The sequence below is a fragment of the Microcaecilia unicolor genome, chromosome 9 (genome assembly GCF_901765095.1).
Source record: "Microcaecilia unicolor chromosome 9, aMicUni1.1, whole genome shotgun sequence".
Lineage (NCBI taxonomy): Eukaryota > Metazoa > Chordata > Amphibia > Gymnophiona > Siphonopidae > Microcaecilia > Microcaecilia unicolor.
The window spans coordinates 193,878,508-193,892,523 of record NC_044039.1 but is presented as its reverse complement, the minus strand read 5'-3'; positions in this window follow the sequence as shown (position 1 = coordinate 193,892,523).

Genomic DNA, 14,016 nt, shown 5'->3' with positions numbered 1-14,016 from the left:
ACTTTGTTAGCCACATTGAGCCCGCATAAGCTGGGAAAATGTGGGATACAAGTGGACCAAATAATTAAATAAATGTAAAACCCTTACAGGCGCGTCCTAAGTGCATTGATTTTCAACTACCGCCCGGTACCGTGTGGCCTGGGCAGTAATTTCATTTTTTTACACGCGTCCACTAAGCATGCGGTGCTAACCGGGTGGTAATCAGCATTGTACGCACGTAAACCATTAATGCCCGGTTAATGCATGAGACCTTAGTGCTAAGTCAGTGGGTGGCGGTAAGGTCTCTGGTCCAAAATGGACATACGCCAATTTTTATTTTGCCGCCTGTCCGTTTTTGGCCCCCCAAAAAAGCCTTTTCTGCAGGCGCGCTGAAAAATGGACTTGCGAGCATTCCAATGCACGCATCTACACCAGCGCAGGCCATTTTTCAGCACACCTTACTAAAAGGACCCCTCAGCATCTCTTCAGGACTAGCTAGCTGGGAGTTATGTGTGACTCAAAGCAGATGTAAATGCCAATGTGGAAATTCTTTTGAGCGTATATTGTACTACCAGTCTAAAATATGCAATACATTTTGAGGGCTTGTCCAAATCATGATCAGAACATGCCTCCTTTAAATTTCTGTGTGCTGTCTTATATAAATCACTATTTATATGTATAGCCCAATTTATACTTGTAAATCCGTTAATGGCACTTAAGCTTTCTCACGTTCCATCCTAAATATGCTGGATTGCAAGTCATGCTCCCACTACGAAGCAAATCTCTACAACTCAATATCCCCATGTTAGTAAAAAAAGCTGAAATTAGGAGAAGCCACAGGCCACATGTCTCTTAAACTTTAGCTGTTGACATGACTAGTGGATTTGGCAAAATTGAGATCACTCTCTACAGCCAAGGCTGTAATCCAATAGAATTTCAAGAATAAAGATTTATATATAACAATGTTGATTTAAGAATCATTGAGTGGTTACTTGGGTGCTGTACAATGTAGTCAGGTAAACAGTGTCGTAGACCAGCTCCTTCACTTAACAGAGAGACTTTTCCCCTGAACGAATGGGCTCTTCAGACAGGTACAGTTCTGCTGGCAATCTTCAACTTACTTGAACCTAAATCCTGAAAACAAGTTCATTCCAAACTTTGGAACTGCGGTTCCAATAATGCCAACTCAATTCAACAACAAACCCAGGGAGCCCTCAACAATTTCTTTTTAGGTATTTTTATTGATTTTACAAACAGCCAGCACATGAACAGCATCACACACCATGAAAAAGAAACAGATCCACAGTGGTTGCAATTAAGCAGTCTCTTTTCAATCTTGCAATAAACATTGATCCAATAGATTCCACCTCCGCACACATTTTTGAATAGAATCATATTTTTTGGCCGTAACCGCTTTGTAATTACATGTCGGTAGAACTGTATTCCACCATAAAGAAATGGACAATGTTAAGTTATCCTTTAACCTTTCTATTATTTGGGATTCCGCCAGGTACTTGTGACGTGGATTAGCCAATGTTGGAAGCAGAATACTGGGCTAGATGTACTATTGGTCTGACCCAATATGGCTGTTATTATATTCTTATGTAAATTGCAAATTATCTGATACATACCCAATGACAATAAAAGGTCTGAAAGGTATGTTTTTCTCTAACAAGCTTGGCCTGAATCACAAGTGACTACCAAGGAGCTCATTTTCAAAACACTTAGCCTTACAAAGTTCCATAGTAACCTATGGAACTTTGTAAGACTAAGTGCTGTGAAAATAGGCCTCCAAGTCATTTATTCTGTAGAAGAGAAGTTCTGACAGTGATATCATCCCTCTAATTGTATAAAGTTGTACACACAATTTGATTCTTAGGCCCCGATGCTCAGAAGAAAACATGAGCTGTAGAGGTCATTAGTGCTGGACTAGCGTTTATGTTCAGAAGGTCTTGATCGTGGCAAACAAGAGCTCATCAGCAATCAGCGCTACTCGCATGCAGATGTAGGAAAAAGGATTAAAACGAGGCCATTTCACATTCCCTCCGATTGCACAGAAAACAACGCTTATATGCACAGGTTATAAAATACTATCATTTACACGCCTAACTGACAGTAGTTAGTTGCGAGCATTTCCACCAGCCATTGAGTAGCATAGGTGCTTGCACCTACAGTGGAATTATGTTAGTATTCTATAATGGCAATTACACATATAATTACCTATATAGAATTTGCCCTCCACGTGCAGCATTCCAGCAGCAAGGTTTAGGTGAGCTGTAGAGAATTAGCCACATCTAACTAATTTTGTCCCAAATGCCTGAATAGTATGATTGTAGATTGCAACAGTAAAACAACACGTGAATAAGTTCATATTTCAGTCTGGTAAAACCAGCAATGATTGACTGCACTGAGCGAGAAATTTACCATTTTCAGCGAGATCATAAGAGTCCTGTCTTATTAAAAAAGAGGGATGGTGAGGGAGGCCCATTTCAAAACAAGATTTATTTTACTGCAAAAATGTTCCCATTGTTTAAGTGTAAGAGTCCCTCCTAGATCCAATTCCCATGTTCATTCAATTCCTCTAATAAATTCCTGGGGATTAGAAGTCAAAAGTTTGTTGACTTGGGAGACAGCTTTAGGTAGACGTGCCAACCTTTTCATTATTTCTTCTATCTCTCATACATCAGATAGATTGGTCATGTTTAATTTCAAACTCTGGATAGAGTGTTTCAGCTGGTAATAAAAGTAAAATTGATTGTCTGCCAGACCATATTAGTTTGTAGTTCAAAACAAGTTTTGAACCTGGAGTCAACAATCAATTGAACAAGCCTCCAAAAGTTCTTCGACTCAAATGAACTGGATGATTCTGAATAAGAATTTTAGGGTTGTTCCATATGAGACTGATTCTCTATCCCATAGAATACCCATCTGTTATATTCCTTTACAGTTCCTTAAATGCTTTATGAGAGGCCAGTACAGTTGGCGGGAATTTATTATAACCTCCCAGAATCACTGCTGGTAGTAAATTGAGAGGGATAGGATATAGTAAATCTTCTTCAAATGCACAGCATGTGAACCATTATTTGTTCCAGGATGCGTGAACCAAAAGCACTATTACATCAATGGCAGGCAGCATGTTATTTACGGAAATCTGGAGAATTGAATGTGCCATGTCGTTTAAAGAGTTTCAATTTCCAAAAGAAATGTGTGGGGTCTTTTTCCTCCATTAAAACTTAGCAAGCCTTCTTTCCATCTGTTGATACGATGAATCCAAAAACATTTCATAATGGCCCTCATTTTACAATTGAGACAGGCATAAATGGCACTTAAACATTTATCTTGCATAAACGTCTATGTCCATATATTACAAAGCTGGAATATGCACATCTCAAACCCAAGTGCATGCAAAAGGCAAGGGGACATAGTCTGGGTGTGTTTTGGGTGGGACTCTACTTTTAGATAGTTTTTCATCATTATCTCTCGAGGAGAAAACTTTTAAATGGAATGGATCATTGAAAAGAGTTCTAGATGAGCTAGCATTATTTCAGAAAACCTCTAAACTTAAAAAGGGAATTTCAAACTTGAAATATTAACACAAAACCCCTAAGAAGTTTGAAAATATCTTTGTATCTCACCCTCCTGTAACCTTTGGATTTCAACCAGGAAATCTCTAGGTGAATTTTGAACAAATGGAACCTCAAAAACCTACCGATAGGGAAAATACCAACAGTATACGATGTCCACTATCAATATTGGGAGTGAGGTACTATCATAGGTCCCTGCCTGGAAAAAAGGAAAAAAGAATCATCTGCAAAAACTCGTACTATAGAGACAATCAGATGATTTAAAAACCCTTTTTTCCCCAAAAGAAGGACAGATGAGTGACAAAATAAAACATAAAGACGAAGAACATGAACCCCATACAACACTACAAAAATCAACAAATATCAGAACAAAACAATGGCACTGGTCCTAAGAGACCTGGAGCAAAAAGGATTCCCCTAAGCAAAACACACCCCTTTAAAAAAGGCTTGCACTTATATTAGACCAAAAAAACGCTGAGCCTGTAAATCTAGTAATACTTAAAGCTGAAGTTCAAATTGAAGCTGGCAGGCCCGCTATCGCTTCTCTTGGGGTAGATGCCGCAGAAGTTTTCAATTGCTCCTTAAAGTCTCCGCCATCCAGTCCATTCCAAGGTGCTGAACTTTCCAATATCGAGCAAGTATCTCCCTCAACAAGAGCCCCTTGTTTCGCCCATCTGTTGGCTGCTTCAGGAAAGGAATTACTTTTTATTTACAATCATACGTCTTCTCCATTGTTTGAAAAGAGCCTATCTTCCCCACCCCCTCTTTGTTTTTCCCTTACTTTGTTTCATGGGGATTAAGTGCACCTCCCACATCTTGTGTGTTTTTTCTTTGATTCTTAAAATGGCAGCAGTTTGCAGAGATCTGTTAGAATATTTCAAAACACAAGGAATCACCCCAGACTTTCCTTTGTCTTTATTCTGATCATTCTGTTGTAACAACACCTCTCGATGATTGTACAATGCTCGTTTATAAGATTGTTTAATAAGTTTGTCTGGATATCCTCTCTAAATTTACCTTTTAGTTTAATAGCAGATTCTTGATATTGATCTGATGTATCGCAGATCCTCCGATACCGAAGGAACTGGGAAAAAGACTACATTTCAAATGATGAGGATGCATGCTGTCGTACATCAACAGGGAATTTCTGTCTGTAGGTTTAGTGAAGACATCAGTTCTTAAAACCCCCATTTCTTTTTTCACCAATACATCCAAAAACTTGATGTGAACTGAATGATATTTACATTCAAACTTAATATTCGCATGGCAACTGTTCAACGATTGAACAAAACCCAAAAGTTTGTCTTCCGTGCCGTGCCATAATGCAAACACATTGTCGATGTACCAACCCCAATAAAGCACCTTACCAAAATCAGGAGGTCTGTATCGGGAGGGTTTTGAGGTTCCATTTGTTCAAAATTCATCTAGGGATTTCCTGGTTGAAATCCAAAGGTTACAGGAGGGTGAGATACAAAGATACTTTCAAACTTCTTAGGGGTTTTGTGTTAATATTTCAAGTTTGAAATTCCCTTCTTAAGTTTAGAGGTTTTCTGAAATAATGCTAGCTCATCTAGAACTCTTTTCAATGATTCATTCCATTTAAAAGTTTTCTCCTCGAGAGATAATGATGAAAAACTATCTAAAAGTAGAGTCCCACCCAAAACACACCCAGACTATGTCCCCTTGCCTTTTGCATGCACTTGGGTTTGAGATGTGCATATTCCAGCTTTGTAATATATGGACATAGACGTTTATGCAAGATAAATGTTTAAGTGCCATTTATGCCTGTCTCAATTACGACAGGAGGGTGAGATACAAAGATATTTTCAAACTTCTTAGGAGTTTTGTGTCTAGCACTATTTCATACATCAACTATCAATCCTAAGAAAAAAAGAACCCTGGTTTAATTTGAATCTTGTATTAATGAGACATCAAATGTGCCATCATGAAAGGCAAAGGAGTAAAACAAAACTTTAGAAAAACTTTTTAATCTATCAGGATCCCACTAGAGCCTGTACAACAGCAGGTATCTACATGCTAAAGGGAATATTTTAAAATCATACAAACCTCAAAGAACTCGGCCAAGCTTTATACCCTTCTAAAATCTCTCACTGTCCCTACTACTGACCATTTTAGTAGTTGCCCTCTGGACCATCTCCATCTTTCTGAAAGTGCTGTCTTCAGAATTGTGCACTGTACTTTAAATGGAGCCTCACCAGAGACTTATACAAAGGCACTAGCACCTCATTTTTCCTGCTGGCCATTCCTCTCCCTATACACCTTAGCATCCTTCTGGCTTTTGCCATGACCTTTTCTACCTATTTGGCTACCTTAAGATAAAATGCAATCACCCCCATGTCCCACTTTTCTTTCATGCACTTCACCCCCTATATTATACTGATCTCTTGCACTTTTTCAGCCCAATGACCCTGTATTTTTTAGCATTAAATCTTAGCTGCCAAACTCTAGACCATTCTTCAAGTTTTGCTAGATCATTCCTCATGTTATCCACACCATCTGCAATTTACACGCATCACTTTACAGAATATGCTTAGACAGCTGTGCATGTAAATTCTACTTAATGCCAATAAGTGTCAATAATTGTTTAAGTGGTAATTATCAGCGCTGATTGGCTTGTTAGTTATCCAGAATATGACTGGATTTGCATGCGCAACTTAAGTTGTGCTACATAGAATCCAGGGGTTAAGGTCAATCTTCACAAATTAATTTCCATGCCAAGGTGCAAAAATTTGGAATGAGCTTCCTGGGGAAATTAAATATTTGCTTTCTTATCTATCCTTTAGGAAAGCTTTGAAGACATTTTATGTTGAAAAGTATATTCCATAATGTGTATTTCCCTCAACTGAATAGGTCAGCTTTCTTTGTTAACCACTTTGAATCCTTTGGGAAAGTTGGCAGTATATAAATCTCTAATAGAATAGAGTAGAGAGTAGAATAGAGAATGGCTGAAAGCACCCATCTCTGCAATCAGAAGAGCCTAGGAACAAATGTTCTACAGTGCTCTAAGGCAGGTCATGTAAACCAATGACAAGCCCCTAAAATCGGAGATCTAGAAACCTCAGTATATTAGTGCTGGATGCAGTAGGAGAATAACAGACCAGGAAAACAAAACCTCCTACCGTTCATTAACTGCCAACTGTGGATCTATGAAAATGGGAAAAGTGGATGAGAATCTCAGTGCTAAACTATCCCCTACCAGGAACAACAAGTTCCAAACAAGGGCCTAGAGCAAACTAATCATAGGTTCCAAAGAGCCGCTCGACAAAAATATAACAAAAACCTGTAAGGAATGAAATGGCAATGTCAATGTTGACAAGTGCAAAGTGATGCATGTGGGTAAGACGAACCCAAATTACAGCTATGTCATGCAAGGTTCCGTGTTAGGAGTCATGGACCTAGAAAGGGATCTGGGAGTCATCGTTGATAAGACGTTAAAAACTTCTGCTCAGTGTGCTGCGGCGGCTAAGAAAGCGCACAGAATGTTGAGTATTATTAGAAAAGGGATGGAAAACAAACACAAGGATGTTATAATGCCGTTGTATCGCTCCATGGTGCGACCGCACCTCGAGTATTGTGTCCAATTCTGGTCCACGCTTCTCAAAAAAGATATAAAGGAATTAGAGAAGGTGCAGAGAAGGGCGACGAAAATGATAAAGGGAATGGAACGACTTCCCTATGAGGAAAGGCTGAGAAGGTTAGGGCTCTTCAGCATGGAGAAAAGGCGGCTGAGGGGTGATATGATAGAAGTCTACAAGATAATGAGCGGATTAGAGCGGACAGATGTGAAGCGTTTGTTTACACTTTCAAACAACAACAAAACCAGGGGACACAAGATGAAGCTAGAATATGGTAGATTTAAAACAAATAGGAGAAAGTTTTTCTTTACTCAGCATGTAGTTAGACTCTGGAACTCGTTGCCAGAGAATGTAGTGACAGCAGCTGGCCTTACGCAATTTAAAGGGGGTTTGGACAGATTCCTGAGGGAAAAGTCCATTGAACATTATTAATTTTTTATTTTTTTTGGGGGGGGGGGGGGGTTGCCGGGTTCTTGAAGCCTGGATTGGCCGCTCTCAGAGACAGGATGCTGGGCTTGATGGACCCTTGGCATTTTCCCAGTATGGCGGTACTTATGTACTTGTGTACATATGAGAAAAAAGCATAGAGCAGAAAACAGCTCCAGGAGGTTTTGTTTTTCTAGATCTAGAAACCTCTCAGAACTTTCACTATACTTTGAGTATCAATCTGATTGTAGGAAGCATAACTCTAAAGTCTTTTTTTTTTTGTTACATTTGTACCCCGCGCTTTCCCACTCGGCAGGCTCAATGCAACTTACATGGGGCAATGGAGGGTTAAGTGACTTGCCCAGAGTCACAAGGAGCTACCTGTGCCTGAGGTGGGAATCAAACTCAGTTCCTCAGTTCCCCAGGACCAAAGTCCACCACCTAACAACTAGGCCACTCCTCCACTGTTGCTACTATTTCAGATTCTACATGGAATGTTGCTATTCCACTAGAAGTCGGCCCTTGCAGATCACCAATGTGGCCGCGCAGGCTTCTGCTTCTGTGAGTCTGACGTCCTGCACGTACGTGCAGGACGTCAGACTCACAGAAACAGAAGCCTGCGCAGCCTTCTACATGGAATGTTGCTAGTGGAATAGCAACATTCCATGTAGAATCTCCAATAGTATCTATTTTATTTTTGTTACATTTGTATCCCGTGGTTTCCCACTCATGGCAGGCTCAATGCTACTTACATGGGGCAATGGAGGGTTAAGTGACTTGCCCAGAGTCACAAGGAGCTGCCTGTGCCTGAAGTGGGAATCGAACTCAGTTCCTCAGTTCCCCAGGACCAAAGTCCACCACCCTAACCACTAGGCCACTCCTCCACGCCAATCTATTTAAGAAACTGGCAAATATTTTATACCAAGAAGTTATACTACAGCGCTCCAATACACAGGTTTACAAAACTCATTCTATTTTGCTTCAAATGCACAGGTGTTTTGATTTTATGTGTACAGAAGCTTCCAATTAACCCCACTTAGCATCTGCTCAGTAGTTTAATTGCCTGCTGTCATGTTCATGTAGTATCAGTTCATGCAAATGAACTCAATTTTCTGCTCAGAAGCCAAAACCCACTAGGAGCTACACAGTGCATACGACAGGCTAAAACCAAAACTAAAATAAATGACTCACAAAGTAATTAATTGTAATTACATAAGCTAATCGCACTTGGAATGTTTCCAGCATTTGATGGATATACCTACTTCTAAGATTTTACAGATGTGCAAACAGAAGAAATTAACTACATGAAATGTAACTGGGACATAGCTTCCTGTTGCTCTAAAAGATCTAAGTAAAAAGATACCAGGGATGACAGAGGTACCTTTTGGGAAGTGGGGGGGGGAAGAAGCCTGTTAAAAGGCAAGAACAATAGTAGCCTAATGGCGTAGTGTAATATTTAGAGCAGCAGGTTGAAAACCAGGGAAGCCAAGGGTTACATTCCACTGCTGCTCCTTGAGATCTTGAGCAAGACATTAATCCTCAGATTCTATATAGCGCACTTAACGTTTTGAGCCAAAATCTAAGCATATTCCATAACAACACATGTAACTTAAGTAGCTTAACATGCTAATCAGCATCGATAGCATTTAACAAGCAATAATGAGCACTAATTGGCAATAATTAGAATTTATGCACACAACTCGATAAGCGTATTTAGTAATGTACTGTGCCTAAATTCAAATGTGCGCAGTTCAAAAGGGGTTCTGGGCGGGGAAGTGGGAATTTCGTGAGCGTTCTGAAACTGACGGGCATAGTTATAGAATATGGCCCAGTGTGAGTAAATCTATGCACAGGGCATTACGCCACATTTTTGTTGGTGCAAATGAATGCGCCTACAGTACCTTTAGGCGCTGTGATATCAACTAAGCATATTCTATAAACCACGCCTAAATCTAGGCATTGCTTACAGAATATGCTTACGAGGAAATGTTTAGTGAGCAGATGTTTTAGGTGCCTTATATAGAATCTGGCCCTTAGTGCATAACCATTAATAAGAAAAGTAGAAAAATTAGCCATTTTTCTCCAGCGGTAAAAATGGCTTTAGCACATGGGAATTACCCGCCTAAGGATGCACTAAGGTCACTTTTTACCACAGTTTGGTAAAAGGGATGCTTAGACTGAAAGCCCTCCAGGGACATGGAAATATCTAGTATACCAGAATGCAACTCATCTTGAGCTAATTCTGAAAACTTGTGAGTGAAATCCAAATCTAATCCATGTGAAATTCCAATAACTTTCCTTTCACTCTTTCCCTACGCATTATTTTTTATGTTTATTAGAGGACTTGCTATAGCTCCTTTCACAGTCAACCAGCAAAGTGACTTAAAAGTAAAATAAAATGGATTAAAAACAGAGAACTCAATTATGCAACAGAACAGTATTGCAGGAGTAAAAGGCTGAAATAAATGAGAGATAACAAGCACATAAGACAAAAGACAGAAATAGGTGAAAGAGTCTGCCCCCACTCAATTTCCCCCTCCCCGCAACTCAAGCCTCCAGGTTGACAACTGCAAACAAAAAATGTTATATATGGCACAGGAAGACCAGGAGCTCTGATTCTGGCACTGAAAAGTGTGGCTCCCTGCGAAGAGACGTAACTGTGCGCACTGAGGCACATTCCTCCACATACAGAGGTATATATGCATGCTTTGCACGTGGAGAAAATGTGCTGCTGTTGCTGCGGACATTTTCTCAATACAGGGACCAGTAACACCATTACAAGTTGTGCTTAGTGTATTTCCGATTAGCAGAGAGGTTTATCTCAAAACATCTATGACGTTCGCAGTGTGTCTTCTTACTAAACGTTTTTTTACTTCTTCCATTATGGACTTACTTTTTTGAACGTTTTTCCATAAATGTTTTTCTTGCCATTTGGATGTCATATTTTTTTTTGTTACATTTGTACCCCGCGCTTTCCCACTCATGGCAGGCTCAGTGCGGCTTACATGGGGGCAATGGAGGGTTAAGTGACTTGCCCAGAGTCACAAGGAAGCTGCCTGTGCCTGAAGTGGGAATCGAACTCAGTTCCTCAGTTCCCCAGGACCAAAGTCCACCACCCTAACCACTAGGCCACTCCTCCACTGTTGCTACTATTGGAGATTCTACATGGAATGTTGCTATTCCACTAGAAGTCGGCCCTTGCAGATCACCAATGTGGCCGCGCAGGCTTCTGCTTCTGTAAGTCTGACGTCCTGCACGTACGTGCAGGACGTCAGACTCACAGAAGCAGAAGCCTGCGCAGCCTTCTACATGGAATGTTGCTAGTGGAATAGCAACATTCCATGTAGAATCTCCAATAGTATCTATTTTATTTTTGTTACATTTGTACCCCGTGCTTTCCCACTCATGGCAGGCTCAATGCAGCTTACATGGGGCAATGGAGGGTTAAGTGACTTGCCCAGAGTCACAAGGAGCTGCCTGTGCCTGAAGTGGGAATTGAACTCAGTTCCTCAGTTCCCCAGGACCAAAGTCCACCACCCTAACCACTAGGCCACTCCATTGAAAATCAAACTCAGGTATAAAGTATCACATACCACGTAAAATGAGTTCATCTTGTTGAGCAGATTGGATGGACCATACAGGTCTTTATCTGCCATCATTTACTAAGTTACTATGTAAAATGCCCCTTCACACCTCAACTGCAGCCATCAGTTGCTTATTTCTGGGATAAGCAGAATAAAATGTATTGAACTTTTTCGGGATGTTACCAGGTACTTGTGACCTGGATTGGCCACTGTTGGCAACAGGATGCTGAGCTTGATGTACCTTTAGTCTGTCCCAGTGTAGCAATACTTATGTAGTGTATCTCACTCTTAAAGAGGTCTTATCCAAATACTTGTTGGAATAAATATGTTTTAAGGGATTTTTTTAAACATTTCTCATGTGAACCTTCCAGTTGAAGAGATAGAGGGAGCTCTTTCCACTGTGTAGGACCTGTAACATTAAATACAGAATCATGATATGTGTCCAAAAAGGCTTGGCAAAATGAAGGGATTGTCAGAAGGTTTTGTTGATATGAACAAAGTGCACATGGAGTGGAATACGGAATCAAGTAGCAAAACAGGAAACACTGAAGTCCAGTATGTTGAATATTGTGGAGTAAGTATTTTTTAATTAATATGTGATTCAACGGGTTACCAATGTTCAACCTTCAGTAATGGGGTGACATGCTGAGACCAGGTGCTTTGGCTTTGCTGGAACTTACCCAGAATTCTTGGTATGAAAAGGGTTAAAGGATAATCACAGAGAAATGACGAAGTCCATGGTATTGCCATCCATAGCTAGATGTAGGGGGAAGGAGGAGTGGAACAGTAGAAGGAAAGCTTTGCATTCTTCTTACTGGCAAAAAGGTTTAGCTGAGGCATTCCCTACTCCTAAACAGTGCGTTTTTTCTAACGTAAAAGGTGCCGGTACTCAAATGCCAGGCCATCCTTCAGGGGTGAGGTGATCACTGAGGGACCCACCCCACAATGATCAGGCCCCTTGCAACCAGTCACAGAATCTATGACAAGGCAGAATTGATGTGTAGGGCCTGAGTTCTTTCACATAAACTTGGGGACCATGGGTCAATTTTAGTAGACAATGAAAAAGGTCAAGTACCCCCACAAAAAAAGCCCTGCTCCTAAAAGATGGAACATATACAGTCATATCGAAAGACCATTCATGAGAACGAAGCACTCTGATGTGTTTGTTCACTAACTGATTCTTTGGTCTGAGTATATAATTGGTCCGGGTATATAAGTGGCCTGTATCTGGATGTGGTTGGCTATTGCAAAATCCCAGATTCTGGCTACTTCTCCACAAGGTATAAAGAGCTTGTGCTTTTCCCACCTTCTCCAGCAACGAATTTCAGAGCTTGAGAACATAAGAACATAATCGTTGCCATACTGGGACAGACCGAAGGTCCATCAAGTCCAGTATCCTATTTCCAACAGTGGCCAATCCAGGTTAAAAGTACCTGCGTTGAGTGAAAAAAAAATATTTTCTCGAATTTGTTTTAAATTTATTCCGGATTTATATAGAAATACAAATTTAATTTGGGTAAATGTTAGTGCTGTCCATGCCACATATATGGCAGCGTTAATTATATTCACAAAACAAACTTGCAGAATAAACAGGAGGAAGAGAAGAAGGAAAAAGACCATTTAATGTTAATTTTAAAGCACATAAGAGAGAATGGTCTCATAACCGTGATAGTTGAATTGAGCCTTTGTTTAGTTTACAATCTTATGTCTGGACTTTGTTTGCAATACTGCTCTGATGCCAGTCAGATCAAAATTTACACACAGACATACACAAACAAACATACACACGCACACACACACACACAGCTCTAGACTATTGTGAACCTATTGCACAACATGTTGGCTCCTTCTCTTTGTCTTTGTACTCTTGTGGGGTCATTCTCAGACTTCACCGTGGCAGTGTTCCCACTCATGGCCCGCCTCCAAATACTTAGTGTTTGCTACATTTGTATTTTGTGTGTGTTTTTTAAAAGGAAAAGAGCACACCCCTGACTGAGAGCTGGAAAGGGGGCGACCATAACATGTTGCTGGCCCTGGCTCCCTTCCACCAACTTCCTAGTAGAGGAAAAATCACTAGGAAACAATCCCACTGGAATAACAAATGAGACGTAGGTTAGTGATAAAGGCTTTCAGTAGGTAGCAGGGAATAAGAGAAAGATAAGTCAGTGGATCATATGTGTGTCAAGATAGATAGATAGATAGATAGATAGATAGATAGATAGATAGATAGATAGATAGATAGATAGATAGATAGATAGATAGATAGATAGATAGATAGATACACAAAATGTATAGAGTCACCTAAAGGCACCATTTGATAATCAGAACTAGAGCCTGTAGGAGATAAATAAGATCCTCCTGTTTGCAGAGAGTGGGGTCCAGATATGTTGAGGAAGAGGGCCTCAGCAGGAGATCAGATCTTTGGATTAAGAGATCGGGACTGTGGAGGATGAGAATCAATGGGGAGAATTGGAACCAGAAGAAAAATGTGGAAGAGGTTCATATTGTTAGGGACGATGACCTAGGAGAGGGCCTCCTCAAAGTTTATAGCTCCATCCAAGTAGGAAGGGGTATATAGAGGAGACCTTTAGGAACATAGTAGAGACATGCCACCTCCAGTCTGACAGTTTCAATGATGTCATGGAGGAGAAAGGTTACCTGAATGGACAGAAAGTCAACCTGTAGCCAGAAGCTGCCCTCTAGTTGATGCAATATCATCTAGCACCCAGGATGTGTCTCCAGAGGCATATGCCCAGAAGGGAAGAGTTAGAATGACCATTGTAACTGGCAATTCAGTTTTAGGCATGTAGATAGTAGGGATGGGCAGTTAGAAACTTTCCGTTTCAT